At 45.7% G+C, this 14593-nt stretch overlaps 2 pseudogenes; both read right to left on the reverse strand.

Annotated features, from left to right (window-relative positions):
• Nucleotides 1-2755: 2755 nt before the first annotated feature.
• LOC149345345 (uncharacterized) lies at nt 2756-5164 on the reverse strand (annotated as a pseudogene).
• Nucleotides 5165-5553: 389 nt separating this feature from the next.
• LOC149345346 (uncharacterized) lies at nt 5554-13124 on the reverse strand (annotated as a pseudogene).
• Nucleotides 13125-14593: the final 1469 nt, after the last annotated feature.

Below are 14593 nucleotides of genomic sequence, written 5' to 3' on the forward strand. Positions count from 1 at the left end.
AGGAGCACATTCTTTCCTTTCTCTGGTGAGCTTCGTTTTAAACACCAAAAAAGTGATACGTTTGGCGGGCACGCGCATAATGCGCGTGATTATATGTAGCACTTCTCTGAACTGCGTGTACGTGTAGTACAGGCGGTTCGTGAATAGAAAACAAGAAAATGTGCAACCTCAGTATTGCTTTCACTTCATACTTGTTTTTTATATCGTTTGTTCCAGTTGAATCTGTATTTAGGCGTGTTTACAGTTTATTTATACGGTACGTTTGCGTTTGAACATTAATCTTTTGTAACTTGTGTAAATTTATTTCACTGATGCAGTTGAAAAGAGTACTGAGGAAAAAAAAATGCTGAAACCTGTTATTAGAACCCAGTATGTTTTTATTTGCCATACAAGGTTTGGTTCATGGGATTTAACGTCTAAAACAACTCAGGCTATGAGAGACACCGTTGTGAAGGGCTCCGGCATCGCACAGTACACGGATGCATTGCGTTTCGCCTCCATCGAAATGCGGCCGCCGCAGCCGGGTTTGAACCCGGGTATTCCGACTCAGAGGCTTAGCGCCCCTAAGCACTGAGCCACCGTGGCGGGTATTTGGCATGCGAGGACACGTTAAAAACATCTTATGCAAGACCACGTGTAAGACTGAACACCAGAAGCACGGCTTACTCCAACAGCTTTGTTGAAGTGTCTTGTTTTCTATTCTCTTGTGTGTTCATCTGATAACTGCAAGAATGTTTGATCTAAGCTGGTTTGATAAATTATAATCATTCGCGTTGCAATTTATTTAACAGGTATGCAGCCAACAAGGCATCGATGCGTGAGTGCTCTGCACTGTTCAACATGGCAGAGTCGACCCAGCTAGTGGTCATCAACAGGGTCCTGGATTTCCTGTGCCAGATAGCCCCGAATGTAATTCACTTCTCATCCGACAAGCACGCACTGGCCAAAGATTTCCAGAATGTGAGTGTTTAAATCTCTCTCAGGCTCCTCTTAAGCCTAGAACAACCGATTGACTAGTGCCATGCCCATAATTTTAGGCTTTTTTTTTTCAATCATGACACATCAAATTAAATGCTGCAATCATTCATGCATTGCATTTTCTAGCTTTTTACTCAAGCTTTAAAGAAAACACTTCTTTAAATGTAAAACTGTAGCCAATAGAAAATGCTCACAAGCATGAAGTAGTGACCGTTAGGTTTTGCTTACATTTGCACACTGCCTTAAAATGGAGGTATCAGAGTAAAATGAAAAGTACCACATGCTGCTTCTATGTAGGCTGTATTCTCCCATTGCCACAAGGTTATAGCTCCATGCTTGAGATGTACATTGATCAACTCTGCAGAAGACCTACCTTTTCCCTAGTAACTGTAGCTCTCTCGTCTTTTCCAGCTTGCAGGCTTTCCCAGTGTCATTGGGTGCATTGACGGAACATACATCCCAATACGCTGCCCAAGCAACAAGATCAGATCAACCTACATCAATAGACATGATGAAGTCTCGATCACTATGCAAGGCATATGTGATGCAAGAGGGAGATTTCTGGATGTGTTCACCGGGCCACCAAGCAAAGTGCATGATGCTCGAGTTCTGAGGTTGTCTCCAGTGCATGAAGACTTGCCAACAGTGTGTGAAGTGAACAAATTTCACATTCTGGGTGACGCTGCCTATCCCATTAGGGAGCACTTGTTAACGCCTTACAAACACTATGGGCCAATGACAGCAGCCAAAGTCGCCTATAACCAACGCCATGCAGCAACTAGGGTCATTATTGAAAATGCCTTTGGCATGCTTAAGCAAAGGTTTCGGCAGCTCCGTTATGTAGAATTCACAACTGTGGATAAAATAACAAAGTTTGTTATATCATGCTGTGTTCTACATAACATATGCTTGGATGCAGGAGATTTTGATGTTAATGATTTGCTCACAGATGCTGAAAGAAATGAACGCAGAACTGATGCTACCCTTCACAGCAGGCTCAGCCTAGCAGAGTTAAGGGCAAGTCGACAGCCAGTGTCTGCAAGTGAAAGCGCTCTTCGCAGATTGGGTGAATTGAAGCGAAAGGCTTTAGCCGAGAGTTTCTAAGCTGCTTCCACACTGCAACCTTTTTTTTGTGGAAAGATTTATTGTACGCTGAAAAAAAGAAACTGAAATAGAGACTGCAACCTTTTTTTTGTGACAAGATTTATTGTACACTGCAAAAAAGAAATGAACGCCTTACAAACACTATGGGCCAATGACAGCAGCCAAGCAACCAACGCCATGCAGCAACTAGGGTCATTATTTAAAATGCCTTTGGCATGCTTAAGCAAAGGTTTCGGCAGCTCCGTTATGTAGAATTCACAACTGTGGATAAAATAACAAAGTTTGTTATATCATGCTGTGTTCTGCATAACATATGCTTGGATGCTGGAGATTTTGATGTCAATGATTTGCTCACAGATGCTGAAAGAAATGAACGCAGAACTGATGCTACCCTTCACAGCAGGCTCAGCCTAGCAGAGTTAAGGGCAAGTCGACAGCCAGTGTCTGCAAGTGAAAGCGCTCTTCGCAGATTGGGTGAATTGAAGCGAAAGGCTTTAGCCGAGAGTTTCTAAGCTGCTTCCACAGAGACTGCAACCTTTTTTTTTGTGAAATTTATTGTACGCTGCAAAAGCATTTCTTAAATAGACGTTTGGCTTTATGAAAAATGAGGTTGAAGCATTGCACATTGCAACAGCGTTTTACAAATAAAGGATGGTAAATGAAGTGTTGCGTCCTACTTTTCTGCTAGAGTGCGCAAAAGTGCCATGTGCTCTGAATGAGCTTTTAGCACCTCCCGGTGTCTTCGCTCCTTCCTTTCTTCTCTTCCTTCCTTTTTTTTTCTTTCTCACTGTTCAATTTGTCCATCTGTTCAAAGAACAGCTGCATATGTTGAATTCTCGTATTGCTTGCGCGCATCCTGCGGTCAGCCCTTTTCTTCTTTGGTTCTTCGTCGTCCCGAGACTCTGTGCACAGTTTCAATGAGCTGTCTCCCGATGATGTCAGGGGCAGGCTATCGTCGCTCATCTCCAAGCTTTGCAGAACGTCTGTGCTTGTAGACGGTCTAGGCGTTGATTTACTGTGAGATGCTTTTTTGTGCCTCACCATGTCCACGCCACGCAGCACTTCCGGCTCAAGACTGTCATCCAGAGCCTTGATGGCATTGAATTCTTCCTCATACTCAACGCGGCAGCGGGAATTGCCTGACGTGTTGTTATGCTTCACTTCATTCCTCTTGTGCTTTGAAATCGTTTTGAACCGCGTTTCACACTGCACGGCAGTGCGGTGTATCCCCAGAACACTGAACATGTCGCATGAAATCTGTTCAAACATTGCATGCTTGCTGCGGAATTTCTTCAGTGGACCCACTTGTCTAGCATAGCGTGCATAGTAATCCAGCAGCAACTTCGTTTGACTTTCATCCCATGCAGCTGAATTGGAGAAGAAACAAGTGAAATAAGCTTGACATCTTTGACTACAAAGTCGCATGTTTTAGTGGCTGTTGAAATGCTTTCAATGTTCGTTACACCTGGACATTTAGCTTCATGCAGACCTTTTTGGTTACGTTGCAAAAGGTGAAAGTGTCGAGGTTGTCCGAACAAGCAACAATTATTTTATCCATATGCTCATCCATGCTTACTATATGAACTTTTTTCTCCCAAGCATATTCACCACACCAAGTCAAATGAATGAATGCGTGCTCTTTGCAGGTACGTGCATAAAAATAAGAATGCAGCCGCAGCATTAAAGCCCAACAGTGATAGACAGACAAATTGTTTAAATGCATGCAGGGTAGCCAACTTGGCTTTGTCATTTGTGTATGCACTCATTCAGCATTAACATGCATTCTGAAAAGTGAGTTGAGTATCATTTGTGAACTAAAACTAACCAATTAAGAGCACTTTTTCACTCGGCTCCTTTTCTGAGGCCACATCCACAACTTCAGGGGTTGTTCGGTCTTCCTCTCCTGTGCAGAGAAAAATCAATACAACATAAAATAAAGAGCGTGATGTGCAGCGACTAGCGAGGTAGGTGCTGAATGCTACACAACTGACACGGGTAATATGAACACTGATTGAATGCATCGATTGCTAGGGCATTTGTGCTGACCACGTGAAAAATCATTTCTCGCGCCAGTCTTATTTTGGTGAAGGCTTATTCTAACAGCACAAATAATTCTGTTACTCATTCCCGGGCAGACAAATTGCACCGAAGTTTTTCTGGAGATGGTAATGCAAGGGATAAACTATGCACAAATATCCTTTGTGAGCCGCTACAAAATGTGCAGAGCACGAGGGAAAGGCAAAAAAAAACGTGAAGTTGAAAGCACTCTGTGTTCAGGAAAGAAAAAACAGCGCTAAATTCTACACAAACCACACAGAAAGACGGAAGCACTCATACGTGAGCAAATGTTATTATCCGAGAGCAGATTGTAGCTATTTCGCGCAGTTTATTTTTTTTTTATGTGAAGCATATTACTAGAGCTACACTACAGCCCGTCGAGCGCGGCGGTGGAGCTACCATTGACCTTTAGCGTGACAACATGACGTCACAGCAGAGGAGAGATGAGCTGCCGGCTCGCGCGGTCGGCCGCGGCGGTGGAGGCTCCACATCAGAGGCGCGGCGGCTGACCACGTGACGCTACAGCAGCGGTATAAAGCTGAGCTTGCCTCGCTCTCCGGGCACTTACGAGGCGGCCAGGTGTTGGGATGCCGCCTAGAAGCAGGGCTGATTTGAACGCGAAGCGAAAGCTTCAGCGTGCCACAGAGACCGATGAAGAGCGGGATGAACGTCAACCAAGGAAAGCCATGTATTACCAAGCCTAGCCATCAATATGCTTCGCATCTGACTAGGCTTAACCTTAGCTAAGCCTCAGCCATTTTTTTACTTCTCGCGCCAGCATTCACACGTAGTACGAATGCCAATGCGTAGGATATTCGCTATATCATGCGCACTTAGGGCAGAAAGCACAATGCTGCCTTCGGCATCATCGCTGGAAACTTTCACAGCCTACCAGTAGAACTGTGGCAGGTCCGTTTTCCCCCACACCTGCCGCCATTAAGCGCACGCTGCGAAAAGGCGCCAAACCACGTTGTCCGTACTGAAGACGAATAAGGCTGGACTTACCGTCCACTGTGGCAAACATCACGACTTCGGCCGGTGAAGGGCTTTCGGGGCGTTGAGGGGTTGCCGCGGCATATCCAGAGTGGTACCACGGGACACTCATTTTTTTTTGTTTTCGACGCGAGCCGAGACGGAGACAGCTGAGGCAGCGATACAGGTTCAGCGGCGTGGGCGGTGCGGACTGTGTGATTGCTGTCGTTGACACCAGCGGCAGCGGCGGCGCCACTGCGGTGTGGCGGTTCCGGAAGTTACGTCCTTTTTCTGCTTCCTGCGCTTTCGCTCTGAAAACTTGCTGACTATTCGGCTTGACCGGTCTCGCTATGCGCTCGGAGCTAGAGCGGCTCTAACTTTGCGAAATCCGAACCGGATCGTGGGAGCGACCAGTCGAAGACACCATAAGAAACACTCGGTCTACGCCGAATCAACGGCGCAGTTCTTGCTGAGGTCACTTTCTCTGTTGATGGGAATGATAGGCGAAGTTTCAGTCTGGCGCGCAAAAATGCTACCATTCCTCACCCACACGAATTTCCAGTTGTGCTCGCGTTTCCGTGCGATAGCCCTTCCCAAGAAGCCGCTTCATTTGAGGGCAGAGGTGCTCGTTCACCAAAATAGGCGACTCATTTTTCATGCCAAGCACAGAATCGGTTATCCGTTTCTTACGAGCCTTTTCGAGAACTTTGTCCCGTTTTTCGCGGCGCTGGAATTGCACTATTATGTTAGTTAAGTTGGTTTCTTTGGTTGGCACCCTGTGACAAACGTCCACGTCGTCGGACGATATGCTTTCACCGATAGCGTCCCCGATTTTTTAAAGCATGTCGACAAGGTTCTCGTTTGGTGTTTGCGGGATACCTTTTTACTCAACATTTCGATTTCGTGAATGTTGCTCTGACTTCAGAAGGCTGGTCTGACACTCAATCAAATCTTTTTCAAGGACAATAATTTTGTGTTGAAGTGTTTCATTCTCTTTTTTCAGTTCATTGTTTTCACTAAGAGCAGATTTAAGACGAGAGTTGGCTTCATCGAGACTACTGCTGATGAAATTCATGCTCGTTTTGATTTCATCTAGTTCCGTACGCAAGTTTCTTCTGACCGTAGGCTCCATTCGAGTGATTCTTTAAACGCTTTCCAATCAGACTTCATTTCCTCCTTGAAATCATTCAGCAACTTTAACATTTCTTTAGCCATAACACCAGTCACCAGGCAGCAGCGACAGCAATATCAGACGTACTTAATCGTACGGTAATACAAAAATTTACTAACCTGCAAGGTGCAGGAAGAGTGGCTTAGTGTACTGCTCGTAGCGCTGTCACTGCTGCCAAGTGCCGTGCCACCGGGATGCTTCAGCTTTATGTCTTCCTGGGTTGTCACGTGGCCCACTTGCAAGCCACACGTAGGTGATCTGGAAGGGGGAAGCCCGCCCGATGATGCTGCGTAGTCCAGTGATGCTTGCGTAGTCCCGGTTGGCGGCAAAACTGCAAGGTGCAGGAAGAATGGCTTAGTGTACTGCTCGCAGCGCAGTCACTGCTGCCAAGTGCCGTGCCACCGGGATGCTTCAGCTTTATGTCTTCTTGGGCTGTCACGTGGCCCACTTGCAAGCCACACGTAGGTGATCTGGAAGGGGGAAGCCCGCCCGATGATGCTGCGTAGTCCAGTGATGCTTGCGTAGTCCCGGTTGGCGGCAAAACTGCAAAGTGCAGGAAGAATGGCTTAGTGTACTGCTCGTAGCGCTGTCACTGCTGCCAAGTGCTGTGCCACCGGGATGCTTCAGCTTTGTCTTCTTGGGTTGTCACGTGGCCCACTTGCAAGCCACACGTAGGTGATCTGGAGGGGGGAAGCCCGCCCGATGATGCTGCGTAGTCCAGTGATGCTTGCGTAGTCCCGGTTGGCGGCAAAACTGCAAGGTCCAGGAAGAATGGCTTATATCCTCTTTACACGGGCAGCCTAACTATAGTTAAGCTTAACTGCTGTTAGAGGGCTTAACCATAGTTAACGCAAACCACAGTTACCCGTGCTTACACGCAATTTGGGCGTGTCGGTTAGAGTGACGGAAACCGTCATGTGATTACCACCTTTGTGAATTTATGATTTCACCTAAAGCGGTGTATTATCAATCAAGATTACTTTAAAAGGATTATATGATCGAAAAAACGGTTGTTTCTCGTTCTTCTACCTGCGGGGCAGTTTTTTTTCCTGCGCATGTGGCGGACATTAGAGTAAAGCTGGAAAGGAGTCTACACACAATGATCGTAGTTGACTTTACAGTCAACGTAATAGCCATATCTAGCCACTACTGTCCCAACGGGAGTCGCCATATCGCTCGTTCCGTTGTGCCTCATTTTTGACTGTGTTCGCAACGCTTGTGCGTCGTTAGTGCAGTCAAGTGCTGCGCTTCATTACCTCCTCACTTACGTGACACGAGTGTGCGATATCGTGTCCTGTGCTCTTCAGTGTGTGATTATTTTCATATGTCGAGTGCCAGACGTGTGGTCGAAAATGCGTTTGTACGTGTGAAAGCACGCTTCAGAATCTTGCTGAAGGGTCTGGAGTGCAACATACACAATGTGAACACTGTGATCCGCGCTGCTTGTGTGCTGCACAATATCTGTGAGAAGCTCAATGATCTGTGTGATGCAGGCTGGTTTGGTGCCGTGCAAAGTGCAGATGAGAGGCGTCCTCAGCCAGTGTGCACAAGTAGCCGAGTAGAGCCGTCAGGGGTAGCTATACGGAATGCTCTGGCAAAGCATCTTTCAGGCAACTGAAACATCTTTCATGATCCGTGTTCCTTGCCTTTTTTACTAATAGATGACTCAGTGTATTGAGCAACTAAAACCTTGGGCTAATTGAAGTTCAGTTTTGTTAAGATGAATTAATAGGTGGTTCAGCTGCGTAGCATCCAGAGAGATGGCACGATGTAACAGTAGCTAGCTCTGTGTATATAATGAGAATGAGAGGAAATGGCAACTGTAGGTTGGCACAGAAGGCGTTTTGCCCGAGGTTGCTTTGCTTTCACTGCAGCAAAGCTGATGCATTGCTGGTATAGCTGGTGCCATTTATGAGGACTTCATTTAGAGGCTTGAGTTTCTACTACTGCACCCATTCCGCCACTGCTCTCTTCTCACAGGAATTCCAAGAATACCAACCTACCTTTCTTTTAACCATTTCAACCGCTTGTCTCTCGTGCTGAGCCGCCATTTGCACCTTTCTGTTGGTGTCTCTTTGATTGTGTTGCATTTCATTTTATTCTGGAGACATATGCATGCCTGTGGTAATGAGCTTTTCCTCAAATGAATCTTAAGCTTCATGAAGGGATGTGATACTTTGGTGGTTATACGCTGCTTGCATACTTCTATTCAGATGATGACATTGTCTGCATATGCCATGAAGTGTACATCTTCGTGGTGGGCAAGACAGTGCTTTAACCTGTTCACGATTACATTAACACCATTATGTGGAAAACTCTATTGTCAAGCCTGTACTGTCTCTTTTTTTTTCAAATCTCGGACGCTGCATGAGAGTCTGCTCACTCTCATTCTAAAATAGAGCCTTATTGCATGGTGGTCATTTTGTCCTTCCTTTGAGTTGCTGTAATGGTTCCCTCTTTCCTCAAGCAATTACGGGAACAAATATTAGTGCAACCAGTGGCGACAGAGTGCGTGTGTGTATTGTGCAGCAGGGGATGGAGGGACTATCTGGGATACATAGTCATTGTGCCATTGGAATTAACCCCTTGTAACACCATGTCTGCAACAATATGTTTGTAGTTCTGTATTTTTAGTTTGGCCACCGGTAAAACACAGTCTGAAAGTTTTATGCTGCGCACATCAACCATTATGTACCATTGGTAGGAAGATTTTTGTTGTTGTGTTGCTTCGTCATGATTTATTGTTGCGAATGATTCTCCTAATGAACAGTACTGCCCGGGAACCAAATAATCCATTAAAATTGATGCACGACTGTATACCCCTTGCTGTTACCTAGCATTTCAGGAATGCTAGGAGCCTCATTATGGCATCATTTGCACAAATTTATTCCAGTAGAATTTCATCTGCCTCCAAGTTCAGATTTGTTTCCTTTATTAATGGTTCAGACAACACATGCGTAATTATTTCCCCATAAGAATAATTCTCATGTGCTTCTGCATTAACTCATGAACACAGGCTCTGGTAACCAAGCATCAATAAATCCAGTTCAATGTGTCAACATTCATGGCTTTTAAAATGACTGCTGCTAAAAAACCAGACATTGAAGAAAGTGCAGTGCAATATGTTTGCAATGAACTACTTGTAAGCAACGTATATCAGACATGTACAGTTTTATGTCAGAACTAATTTTTTACTTTTAAATCCCCTAATCTCAGCTGGAACACTCACTTGCCATAAAGGAAACCCATTTAACTACAAACCAAATGAAAGCCTTGTAGCGAGATTACTTGGTACAGAGGCTGCTGCTTTGCCAGGATGAGGCAGGTGGAATGATACTCGGAGGTTAACTGTTTTAAGCCAGAGGTTTGGGTGAGTGGGTCATATGTAAGGATGAAATGCAGCACAAAGCAAAGGAAGGACAAGAAAGAACTTGATGAAGCATACTGCTGACTGTTAAGCTCGTCTTTTACACCTGTGACAAAATATAGTTTGAGAAGGGGAACACTACTGGAGAATAACTTGTTTACACAGAGCTCACATACCTTACTAATATCCCGCAGAACTTTCTTTCGAAAGCATGAAAATCTATCATTTGTACAGTTAGGCTCACGTTAAGCTGTAAAAAGCTGCGGTTTGTACCAACCACTAGCCTTTCTTGCGACAAACAGTCCTTCACCTACACACTACTTTCGCTGACAAACCTGTTAAATCATGCAGATCTCAATAGTTTTAGTAAATAAACAATTTGCTGGTACACAATAATGAAAAGCTGGTTTACGCTCCCATTTTTATAGCTTAAGTTTCACATTTTATAGTATTCATTGTTGTTGAGTACTGCTATTTTTTTGCTGATTCACTGTCATTGTGCTATTTCATTTTGTAATTTTGTAGCATGATCTGTGCATTGTCTGTTGCTCTCTATTGCTTGCTGTGTATTTCTTCGCAATATTTGTGTATTACTGGCCTATATGCTCCTGTTTTACCAGTTCAAAAAGTTTTTAGTCTCGCACTCACAGTTTTTGAAAGTGCAGTGTGATAGATGCTATTGCATTTTCTGTTTGTTGAGCAAAAGTAAACTTTCTCTGTGTCAGTACTATTTTGCTATCATTAATATTCACCAGAGTCTCCCCGCACGCTATCACTTACCCTAAAGAAAGCCCATTTGGTTGGAAGAAAGATGAACGCCCTTTGCAAATGATGATCAGTGAATAGGGAACAGCAGGAAGTTCACTGTGGAAAGGTATGTGGAGCGATACCCTAGGAGCAACAGCAGTATTTCTTGCCACAACCTTATTCGTTCATTGCACCCACACCTATATTCTTCTGTACTGTACACACACCCATTGTCAATACGTATACTGCACACTGCTGTGGTAGTCAACCTCCACAGTAATTTGCTGCTTAAACCACAGTATAAAATTCCAGACGTAAAAGAGCTTTGTTCATATCATCACATGCTGCTAAATACCTTTGCATCGGTCTGCATTGTCGAAACGCCTCCTCTTTGGAGTATCAGAAACTGATTCCATTGCCTCTTAAGCCGTGCTAGGGTGAGGTGCACGTGACAGTCCAGTGAAAAATATGGCAGCACCCAGGAAGCCCTCAAAAGAATACATCACAAACTGCAAACCAACAAGCACTTGTGATCACTCTTTATTTTGTGACTGACTGCTTCCTCTCTCAAGGAATCTTTCTAGAAGCCTGACCATGCTTGCGTTAATGTCGTTAGCTTCTCCTTGAAGGCGGACCATTTTTTTGCGCATTTAATGGGCTTTTCGTTCGGCCCGTACTGCTTCCTCTGCTTCTGTTTTGTGGAGGGCAATCAGCTGCTGCACAGTGGTTGCCGGTCTTTTGTGGCGACTCTTTTGAGTTTTGGGTCTGCTACCATTTGTCCCAGCAGTATCTGCACTGCTTCCTCCACCGCCATTGCTGTCACTTGCAATTGCCAGTGCATGTACCACAGGAGTGGTGCTGCAGCTGGCGGAACTGGCAGCATTTTGCAGGTGGTCCTCTCTGCTTGCTTCAGGAAGCCCGTCCTCCCACGACATCACCACTTCTGCACCGTCAGGTGCCTCATTGACGACTGGCAGCTGCACATGACACAACACAGAAAACAGCATGCTTTTAAGATTTGAAAGGAGAGGTTAAAGGCATCCTAAAGAAATGCACTCACCAGCTGCCACAGTATATTGAGAAAAACAGAAGCTATTGACGGCCACGGTGAGGTGGGCATATCAGCATGGCACTGAGGTTGAAGGGGTCTTTTTTTGGTCTATGAAGAAAGGAAATGGCGCAGTAAATGTCGCACATATTGGTTTACACCTTAACTGAAAGGAGGGAGTGAAAGAAAAAAAGGAGGAAAGAGGTGCCATAGTGGAGAGCTCAAATAATTTCCGCACAGCACACGAGGGCCTTTTGCGTTTTGCCTCCATCGAAACGCGGCCGTGTCTGTACATGGTTTCAAGAGGCAAGTGCCATTTTTGCTCTGCTTTGCCGATGCTCATGGTTGTGGGAGTGGTTTACTCTGCACAACTCCCAAATGTGCTCTTTACTGTCTGCCACTGGCCAGCCTGTCATAAATCGAAGTACACAGTGCACTGAGAAATGGGTAGTGATGGAATTGTGCAGTGATTTCATGAACTGATAGGCAATGTTACAAATAGCAAGTCACCTCCATATTTTCCTCAACTCGCCCATCATCGTTGATGGGCAGGCACCCAAGAAAACTGTGGAGCTGCCAGTAGAACAACCATGGCACACCGGGTGAGCCTGTAGCAGTGCCCGTCCGTCTCAGCTGCCTGAAAAAATAGAAATCATTTGAATAAATAATTGCACTGCTTAAATAAAAGACATGGAAGATTGCAATCCGAGCAGTTCGCAGTCTCAGCAGTTATCTTCAGTGCATTAAAGGCCACTGTGCATTCAGCACTGCGAGACTAATATTTCACAATTATGTGCCTAACCAGCTGCCACATGTGCTGGTGAAATTAGTGCAGTTTAAATTTACGATGTTGCTTTAATCCTACCGGTTGCAGTTTTGAAAGTGAAGCCGCAACTGTCGTATTATGGTTCTGCTAATGGCATTCAAGTATCTGTGAGGCAGTGCAGAGTGGAACGCGGAAAAGTTATATGAAAGAAATAAATAAACCTGCTCAGTTACTGCCATAGCAGGAGGCCTGAAACGCTGACGCGTGCGTGCAATGCCGACGCGTACCGAAGATGAAATACCGACGCTGATGGCGATGCAGATCGTAGACAATAACAACACAAACGGAGGATGAAGTTGTCATGCAGTTCGATGCACGCGTGCACGAGCGAAGTCAAATTAGAACGACTATACGCCGATCGAGTGACGTGTTTGCTGCCTCTGTCATGTGTCCTTACTCTCGAAAACTTTACGACCTTTATAACATATCTGCAAGATCGTATCGGACACCAGTAATCGCTAGCGACATGTGCTACTGCCGCACATGGGGGGCTATAGCTCAGTTGCACCAGAGTTCAATAGCTTGTTGCACTGAGTAAACAACACCAAGAAAGTTATATTGCACGAGTATTATTCGTTTGAGATCGCACCTACCGGTATTTCTTGTTGAGGTTGTCCATCTTCTGCTTGACTTGCTTGGCAGTGTATGGGCCTTCGCCCGGCGCAAGCCCGGCGTTCAGCGCGTCCGCGATCGCTGCGTATATTCGCGCGTTGCGCGTGTTGCCTCGCAGCGCAGGGAGATGGTCCTCCCAGATGCGTATCAAGGCCGTTGTTGTTGCATCAGGCCTGTTGACACGCCTCTGGGAGGACGGCTCGCTTGACATCGGCGTTTCTGCTGCCGCGGGCGCCGCCATCTTGTCGCAAACAGCAGTTAGCCGCAAACAGTAGTTAGCCAGCTCGGCTACGTTAACTGCAGTTAGTGGCGTAACTATGGTTTGGCTTGTCGTGTGAGCACGGCTAACAATAGTTACGGAGAACCGTAGTTACCTTAACTGTAGTTAAGGGCGCCCGTGTAAATACAGTATTAAGTGTACTGCTTGTTAATGGTTGTGTTAGTTCGGGGCGTGGGAGCCCCGCATGCGAGGAACCTCTCAAGGCAGTTGCTGGGTGGAGACTGGGGGTTTATTACAGTAGAGGGAGAGAGAGAGAGAGAGAGGGCGAGTGTACAAGAAAGCACTTTCGCCGCTGTGGGAATGCAGACGGTCACGGCAAGGAAATGGGGAATGCGCCAGTCGACGGGGCCGTGGGGATCAGACGTCGTCGGGGGAGACAGACGCCTGCCTGCTTTTGTGGGGAATGGCCGGCCCGCGCTTGTTTCTTGGAAGCGGGCGGCGGCTATGCGCGGAGGAGGCAAGGGCTGCTGGAGCGGCCTTGAGTCGCAAAGGTCGACGAACACGACACTGCTCGTAGCGCTGTCACTGCTGCCAAGTGACAAGTGATAGCTGTTGATAATACTGAGTTCTTGCTTGTTTTACCAGCGAGTTAACCATATTTCTATATTTCTTGTAGTCAGTAAACTCTGTCGGGTCACGGCTTTTAACGATGGCATGGTACATCTTATTCTTTCTATTTATCATTTTCAATATAGCTTTGCTGATCCATGGTTTCCTTATTTTTTTACTGTGCCGCTTCTGTGTCTTTACTGGAAAAAACTGATCGTAGCACCATATAAGTTTATCGAAAAACACATCATACGCCTTGTTCGGATCTTTTTCACTTAGAACAGGTTGCCAGTTCGGTGGTACTGATAAGGCAGCGAAAGATTTCCAGAGCACGTTCATTTATAATACGCAACTCTTTAATTTCTCTTTATTTTTAAAGTGCGCAAGTGGAATGGAACAAAACGTTGGTAGGTGGTCACTTATATCTACTGATAATAACCCAGAAAGACTGCCGGGGGGGATGCATATTACTTATACAGATATCTAGTAGCGTGGCCGAGTCTGCCGTGAGTCGGGTCGCTTTTGTAATAAGGTTCACACATGCAGAAGAATTTATCAGTTCGTTCAGTTGCCTTGACGGTGGGTTGTCAGAAAGCATGTCAATATTCACATCACCCATGATTGCAAAGGGAAGCCCTGCACTACTGAGATAATGAAGAACCGCTTCAATGTGCTCAAAAAAGTGTAATTTGTTTCCTGCTGGTGGCCTATAGACTACTGCAATAACAGCTCCATCTAAGCGCACCGTGAGGCATTCAACATCATTTGTAACCATTGAAAACTGCGATATGACCTCATGTTTTTGTGACTGCAGCACGTACACGGCCACACCACCTCCCTTATTTTTCGAACGAACTAAGCCGTTATAGGCAACGGGCGAA

The sequence above is a fragment of the Amblyomma mixtum genome, chromosome 5 (assembly GCF_055824585.1).
Source record: "Amblyomma mixtum isolate Tamu chromosome 5, ASM5582458v1, whole genome shotgun sequence".
NCBI lineage: Eukaryota > Metazoa > Arthropoda > Arachnida > Ixodida > Ixodidae > Amblyomma > Amblyomma mixtum.